At 37.5% G+C, this 8,697-nt stretch overlaps 1 long non-coding RNA gene across 1 annotated transcript; it reads right to left on the bottom strand.

Annotated features, from left to right (window-relative positions):
• Positions 1–2,499: 2,499 nt before the first annotated feature.
• On the bottom strand, positions 2,500–5,270 carry LOC136249730 (uncharacterized). The gene is made up of 3 exons (XR_010698316.1): positions 4,694–5,270; positions 4,409–4,639; positions 2,500–2,957 (listed from the first exon to the last, which is right to left on the bottom strand). It is a non-coding gene; the product is annotated as an uncharacterized lncRNA (long non-coding RNA).
• Positions 5,271–8,697: the final 3,427 nt, after the last annotated feature.

The following is an 8,697-nucleotide window of genomic DNA, read 5'->3' as shown; positions in this document are numbered from 1 at the left end:
GGTACTCAGATATCCTTTTTGAGGGGGTCTGTTGTACCTATGCAGCCGTGTACGTAACTTGAATAGTGTAGAGTAGGGATATGTATGTAAGTGCACTATGGCAAGATTTTACTTAATAAATAAGGTATAACTGAAGAGATGGTACAACATTAATGTGTTTATGGATGCATGATGATCTCATTTATAGTCAACCTGTCTAATAAGGACCATTTTTGGATTTGCTAGAAAAGATTAATGCTTTGGTGCTATACATTAAGATCCGATTAAAGTATAAATTAGCTGCAGCTTATAGATGGTCTTGCAATACAGGTGGTCATTAATTCAGGTTGCAATGTACCTAGATACCTTCACTCTGTACGACCAACTTGGCATGGCCTTGTTACGAGTGGTTATTGGAGGTGTACACTCCAATACAGCAATAATAGACTGTAAATTCCACTGCATACCACAGCATAATTCATTATATCTCTTGAGCCCATTGTGGTCCCACCACAAATATTTTATCAAACATAGACTATGAACCAATCATTATTCACAAAAGAATTTGAAAAATTTCAAGCAGCAGTTTTCAAAATATAAAGGATTAAAGTTTTCAATGAAGTACTTTTGAACCATAATTAAGTAGATATCCCATAATTTTAGGGATCACTGGAATGGTCAATCAACAGTCTTCCATCAGTGAACATTGTGTTTAAAAATATTTACAAAGTACAAAGTTGCAGTTGATTTTGTAACTAGAGATGGACCAAATTTTCATGAAATAATGAAAATATTTGTAGTCATAAATCAGAAACTATGGAATGTATGTAGCTAAAATTTGTATGAGTGATAAGCACAATAGGTACTACAAACACACCAAGTTTCGTCAAAATCCGAGAGGTGATCCTAAATTCCTTGTTGATTTGACATGGAATGACCCGTAAATGTAGCGTCAGCTACTTGTCTTTGTACAACAGTAGTAAAATACATTTGAAACCTGGTCAGCATGAGTAGCTTTTACTTGTGGTATACATCCACCTTAAATTTTAACTTACAATGATGATTATGTACATGTTTGTCCTGCAAAGTTACAGCTACTTCTTTGTCATGATATATGTGACCAGATTTTACAGAACCGAACCAAATCGCACATCAGGCAAAATCAAACTAACACCACCAGTGGATAGCTACACTATCGTACTACAAGTTTTGACCCTCAGCACTACTCAAACTACACGAGGCTGGTTTTAATAGACGTCTTTTCTGGGTGGTGTGGAGTGCCCAAATGGCGGTTTCAGGCTTTGTGAAGGACCTGGCTTGGCAAGAATCAGTGGTTTACTGGTGGACAGCCTTATAATGTTGGCCAGACGTGTTCTCTGTAGATTTTGCTACATATCAGCCACTAAGGAGCCAGCACAGCCCTGTAATCTCGTGTCTGGACTCCAATCGTGGTCTGCCTCCATTTTGAGGCCTATCTTTTGCCCTCCCCGCCACCCCCCAGTCTCCACCCCTTTGTGAGCACTCGTGATACTACTTCGCTCGTCCAACTGCTCAGATTTTCTATCTTATTTGGCGGGAAACTGTACAAGCAGCTACAAGTACTGGAAGTGGCTTGAAAGGTAACAGATCGATGCATCTTTTGTGTAAATTTCATACGCGTGCTTGCTATCCTTGGAGAGTTATGCTGGCTTCATTTCTTTAAAACCGTTTATCTCGAAACTTCTAATGTGCGATTTGGATCGTTTTTCCAAAATCCAGTCACATATGTTCATGACATAAACTTTGGTGATATATGATATAGAGGTTTCCTATAATTATCGTAGTTTCCTTGTATACAGAAAAAGTGAAGATAAAAGGAAAAGCAAAGTGGAGAAGGCAGATACGTACTCGTCGGAACCAGAAAAGGCACATGCCACCAGTGAGTTTGTTATTATGGCGTGAAATGGTGACCATACACTACTTCACGTACACTACTTCAGTTGGCTTCCATTCTAGCCTTGTCACTGCGGTCAGTGAGGCAGTAAGTGAGGCAAAAATACAGGTTCTGACAATCTTTTAAAATATTTACAATATCTGGACGTCTGTGAGTGTTTTCTTGTTTTTAACACTGGATTTGAAGTTACTATAGATACACTAAAGGCTATTCTCACAGGAAAAAATGTGGCATTTCCTGTAGCAGGATATGTGCTGGAAATTTACAGGACAGGTGACATTTCCAGCACATATCCGGGAGATGGAAATGTACAGGAAATTTGCAAATTTCCTGTACATTTCCTACTACATGATAGGGCACAATTTCCTGCAGATTTCCTGCACTGGACATATGAAATTTCCTACAGATTTCTTCTATAAGGTATTTATGAAATTTCCAATACATTTCCTCTATACAATATCTATGGAATTTCCTATAGATTTCCCCTATACAATATCTATGAAATTTCCTATAGATTTCCCATATACAATATCTATGAAATTTCCTACAGATTTCCCTTATACAATATCTATGACATTTCCAACAGATTTCTTCTATACAGTATTAATGAAATTTCAAATACATTTCTTGTACAGTATCAATGAAACTTATACATGTGGTAAAAACTGTAAACAATAATATCTACATGGTATTACATTATATACATGTACACAGTTACAAGGGTATAGAATAGCTACAAGTTAGTCACATAGTACAGTACCATATATCAGATTTTGTGACCCATCACGAAATTTCTTTTGCTTGGGACAAAGTGTGATCACCTGGGCTGAACCTGTTTAATAGACTACCATCTTTATTATCATATCAGCATGTTTACTCCTTAAGCTTGAGTTGTAACTTTCATTAGCTCATCGTGTCACTCCTTGCTAGATGTCTCTCTGCTCTCTTGGTGTATCGATGTCACTTAATATCTTCTTGATTGATAGCTATTTCCACCTTGCCCTTAAGTTCGGCATATTACAGCTGCTCCACTTTATTGAAGTTTCTGTAAATTGTATAATGTAACTGAATGCACGGTATAATACACATTAACAAAAAAATGCAACCTACACTACAATATAACTATTTTTCTTGGACATTTAAGAAAGTTGAACGATGCAAGATTACTGAAAACAGATCCAGTGTAACCATACGAAAAATGTTTGTGGTCAGGGCCAACAAATATGAAAAACTGAATACATTAATACTATGCATAGAAAACACATTAATAGTAGGACCTAATGTATTTCGCAGACTGAACTCGCAGACAGGACTCGCAGACTGGACTCATGCACTGAACTAAACAGCTTCTTAACAGTTATCCAGGCATTATCTAGCTCCTGTACCACTGGAAACACCATTATCAAGCTAAAACTGTTGAAGCTGCTCTTCCTACAAAGTTACACAGTTCGCGAATGCACTAATTTAATAGAATGTTTACAAAACATGTGTACTTGTGCATACTAGCAGTGGTGGAGGCTATTGTAGTTGCGTAGGATTAATTCCTTTGCTGCTTTACTGCTTAGTACTAGTGGATAGGCTACTGTGAATGACCAGAAGTAAATACTTAGCGATGTTGTTAGTATTGCGCTATCCGCTTAATGCTGCCCGCTAAGTTAGTTTACATCTAAAAATATGTTGTCCCTATATAGACTGTGTAGAAAAGGCTATGTATAGCCTATATCTAACTATTTATGCACTATTATAACGTCTTGTAAATATTCTAATAAATTAGTGCACGTGCGATATTTGTGACTTTGTAGGAAGAGCAGCTTTAGTAGTTTTAGCTTGACATTAGTGTCTACAGTGGTACAAGAACTAGGAAATTCCTGGATAATTGTTAAGAAGCTGTTTCTAACTTAGTGTGAGTCCACTCCACAAAATACATTAGGCCTATTAGTAGCAGGTTGGCAGCTATTCTTGAAAACTAGCTCCTTAAGTGGCTGAAATACAGCAGAATCAATACCAAAATCTTTGGCTGGCTGTTGAAGGCCATCCACCACTGATTGTCATGAAGCGAGGTCCTTGTGTCAAAGCCAGAAAATGTGACTAGAGCCTGACAGGGCACCCAGAAAACATAACCTCAAGAAACCAGTTTTGAGCATCAAAATCGCCGGATAGTTTGATAGTGTAGCTACCCACTAGAGGTGGTCGTTCAATTTCCCCTGGTGTATAATTTGGTTCCGGTTTCTAAAATCAAGTTACAAATAATGGTAAAGTACTGTGTGGTATTATGTTCAATCCAAATGCACCTGGGAATGCATACATACTACTCAAGGTACTACTTAGCACAATTACTGTAGGCAAGATATGAGCAATGTAGGATATATGGTTACACATATTTTGAACAGGATGTCTGTTTGTGGCCTTGTTTAATGATACACCACAGAATAAACACATACTACAAACAAATACATAATTACAAACAAGACTTGTAATCACAAAAGAGAACCTCACCTACAGACCAGGTGACACATCAACGACATTCAGTAACAGCTCAAACTCAATTGTAGGTTGGCATCCTGAGGTCCGATGGACTTTTTCAACAGGTGCTATAGTCTTAATGATGTTCACCATCTTGGAAAAGCTACCATTCTCTTAATATATCTGGTGATACATTCTGCTGACGAGTAACACTATATTTATCTCCAGACATACTACTCCATTGATGAGTGCGATTTTGATAACCTGGATATAATAAATATTTGTGTACTGGACTAGGCGACTCTAAATGATGCCTACCTTGTTTTCCTGCACCGAGTTGTAGTAAGAAGAGCTTATTGTTTCCTCACATTAGAAGCAGTGGCAATAATACCATTCCTTTTCACATACCCATATGGAATTATAGCTGTTAAGGTAGGCGGGTGATGTGCGAGTAGTGACTTGAGTCCAGAACCCCTCGAGTCGAGACGGCCGCTTCACTGGCATTCTTTTATTTCACTACTTGCTTGCGGAGTCTTCTCTTTCTCTATGTCACAGAAGAACGCTTCGATTCTCTCCAACTTTCTGCCAGCACCTGCCAACGTCGCCATTTTTAATGTTCCCGCGCAGCATAACAAACGCCTCAACTTTTGTCAGAAAAAAACTATTAAGTTGCGCGCTTAGGTTAAAATCGATCGGTTAAAATTCTTGCTCTTTGCGACCCACCCTACCTTTTACTCTAGAAGAGAAAGAGAGTATCTTCCCTCATATTATGTACAGCTAGCTAAATATTATACGTAGCTATACCATAGATTATATAGAGGGCTATAATCTATGGTTTTAAACTCTAGTGCACAGACTAACGTATGAGAAGCCATACAATTGCACGTAAGAGTTTGCTACTTGATATTATTTCAGCCCTTCAGTACACTCAGATTTACTTCAAAGATTCTGTTGAGCAGCATGCAACTGTCAGCACCCAACTAAATTACGTTAAAAATGCTTTCAGATTGCTGAATCTCAGGCTTGAGTGATGAATTTAAAATTTTTCCTGGTGGAGGGGGGGCCTGACCCCAGACCCCCTTGAAAATATGCTACAATTGCTATGCCCTCAACTGTGGTGGCCCACCCGCCCCTATTTTGCCAGAGCCAGCCCTGCTTGGTAGTCTTGTTTGGTTACACTTTGGTTCACACTTATCAGATTTGATCAATTTATATTGTTCAGGACAAGTAGTGCAATCTGGATCCAGAGGCAGAGATGGTTTCAGTGCCCACAGGTGATTAGTGCTGTGAGCAACTGGCAATCTGGCTCAGTGCCCGAGACATGCTGAAACACGTAGTAGCTACTGTAATACATGAAGGAGTTGATTATATAATTACAGGGGAGGATCCAGACTTTTAAAAGGGGGGTTCCACTTTAAATTGCAACTTCAGTCTAGCTGTAAGTTGAAGATCAAAAAAAAACAAGGTCATTACCTGCTGTCAATAGCTGCCCTCACCATAGATTCCCTCACCAACTACATTTCCTTATTTATAACTGTATACATATAGCTTGCTACACTGCTCCTCAAAAGACTACTGTGACTTCTCTATTAGAGTATCTCGAGTAAGAGAGGCTCTTCTTTCAAAAGGGGGGTTCCATGGAACCCTTTGAACCCCCCTGGATCTGCCCCTGAATTCGATACAGCATTTTGCATGTATGATCAGCTTTGGCTACACAGCATGTGCAATTCCCACTGAGCCAAACTGGAAATTGACAAATAGCTACACCAAAATCTTTTAAGTGCATTTTATGTAAGTAATTAAGCATCAGATGTAAAGCAAAAGCAAACATCACAATGTCGACCCTATTTGATGTGGTGTCAAACTCATACATTATGTAGAGTCGTTTTTCTACGATAAAGTGTGTGGGAATACTACCTTAAATAGACATATACTTCTTGTAGCCAATATAGCTCCTAATGGTGTTCAGTCCCCTTCATTGACTCATTGTCAATAGTCTCTCAACAGACCACCCTATAGTTTGTGGCTGCTGATAGTAAAATATCTGAGTTGAGTTAGCTACATATACGTATGCTGGTGAGAATTTTATAAATTTATCCCAGAAATTTTATTGTAGTTGTGTGGCACAATGGATCCTAGCCACTACTACTATGATCCAGTAGCAGTAGTGGCTACTGGATGGTAGCTTCATTGGTTTCGTATACATAATTATGTGTTGACCTGGTTATAGTGGTACTCCTCTGGTAAGAGTAGAAAGGTGTGTGCTGAAGTTCCAACAGGTACTGTAGAAAATGTATGGGAGATGAGTTTCCCAGTTCGCTGTGTATAGAAAATTGTTCCAGCTCATCGATAAAATAATTTTTTGCTTATTGTGAGATGACACATAACAGCCTATAATATTATTTAATTTTATGGTGATCCTGTGTTATTCATAATACAAAGTGACGTAATTATGCAAAGGTTGCTTGTTTTCTGTTTTGTGCCATGGTTACCAATGGGGCTCTATAGAGAGTGTCTGGAAAGCCACCCATTTGTTTGTTTAACCATTACTAGCACTTACAAATTGTGGCAAACCTATTATATCAAACAGCATGTAGCATTTTTTGAGCTGTAACAATTTGTTATTACATATATAGGTATATTGATCACGAGATTAAAGTTTGGTGCATGGGTTAATTTCTATATTATGCAAGACAACAAAAACTGTGAAGTGTGCGATAGAATTTTCAGTGGATGCAGATATATTCATGTAATAATTCTACCTTTAGCTACCAGTTAAACTGCATAGTACAAACTGAAAATAAAATTATTGCAAAATTCTACAGTAATTTGAGCTGAAGTGTAACCATATCAATTTAAAATTCCATAGTAACTTCAAATCAATGACAGTAAAAGTGGCACGTGTCAAACTTATATTACATGCCTAACTGCAAACTACCGTAACAGGTGATATGTACTAATACAGAAAATGCACCAGAAATGTAAACAAATTACCTTGAAATTTCCGCATAACTGGAAATCACCTGGACAGGTGGTATGTACTAGTACAGGAAATGTTTCAGAAATGTGAACAAAGAACTCCTTGACAAAATATGGTTGTGGAATTTCCTGCACAACTGGAAATTAGATAGAAGAGTGATATGTAGAAGTACAGGAAATGTGTCAGAAATGTAAACCAAATAATTTCCTTGACATTTCCAGTTCCAGGAAATGTGACATTTCCTGCATGAGTGGAAATTGCCTGGAAAGGTGGCATGTATTAGGGCAGGAAATGTGCCAGAAATATGAACAAAATATTCCTTGACATTTTTGAAAGTGGCATTTCCTGCAAAACTGGAAATCACTTGGAAAGGTGATATGTACAAGTACAGGAAATGTGTCAGAAATTCAAACAGAAAATTTCCTTGACATTTCCTGTACCGATATAACCGCCGGAAATGTGGTATTTTTTGCTGTGTCTGTAAAAGTGATTTTCATCATGTAACATGATTCTATGATAGTTTTTACCAGGTGGCATGCATCATTTTTGGGGGGAGGGGGCTGGCTCTACTAATTAGTACTACCGTATTGTGTGAAACCCTGTAAGTAAGCTAATTCTGGATTTATGTCAGTATGATAATTCATCTATTTATTTGTTATAAATCAATTACTATTATTTGTTTCAGTATGTTGGCTAATACCATACCTATTTCACTTCCCATACAAAAGTCTCAATAGTAGCAGTGAAATTTATCTCGTGTTTCACTGGTAGCAGTGAAAAAGTTGTAATTGCAATTTCATTAGCTAGAATTTATGTTAACAATGTAGCACTGATTAGTGTTGACGCGTGTTTAATACATAGTGACAAATTGCATACATAGCAACGCTAATGCACAGCATGCGTATATGCAGCGAGTATGGTATTAACTGGGAATAGCATGGGTATAGCAATGAAATTTGGGATAAATACCACTCTTGTTGCATTGAAAATGGAAATTTCACTCGGCTTCGCCTCGTGAAATTTATCCCCATTTCCAATACAACACTCGTGATATTTATCCCAAATTTCACTGCTACCCATGCTATTACTAGTACAAACAAAATATTGCCTGATCCCAAAACATGCACAGATTGGATATTCGTAGAAAACTTCTTTTAAGAATTTGCCTGTAATCACAGATTTGTATACATAACAAATTTGCATACGTAATCAGCATGAACGGTGTTCACCTTATGATTAGTATAGTAATTAAAAGGAACAAATAATTTTGGGTACTTAACATAATACAATTTACAAATATAATGCAGAGATTTGAAACAGTAGTACTGTATATTAGGGAATA

Source organism: Dysidea avara, chromosome 1 (assembly GCF_963678975.1).
Source record: "Dysidea avara chromosome 1, odDysAvar1.4, whole genome shotgun sequence".
Taxonomy (NCBI): domain Eukaryota; kingdom Metazoa; phylum Porifera; class Demospongiae; order Dictyoceratida; family Dysideidae; genus Dysidea; species Dysidea avara.
The sequence above is the reverse complement of the archived record's forward strand: the minus strand, read 5'-3'. Positions and strand labels throughout refer to the sequence as shown.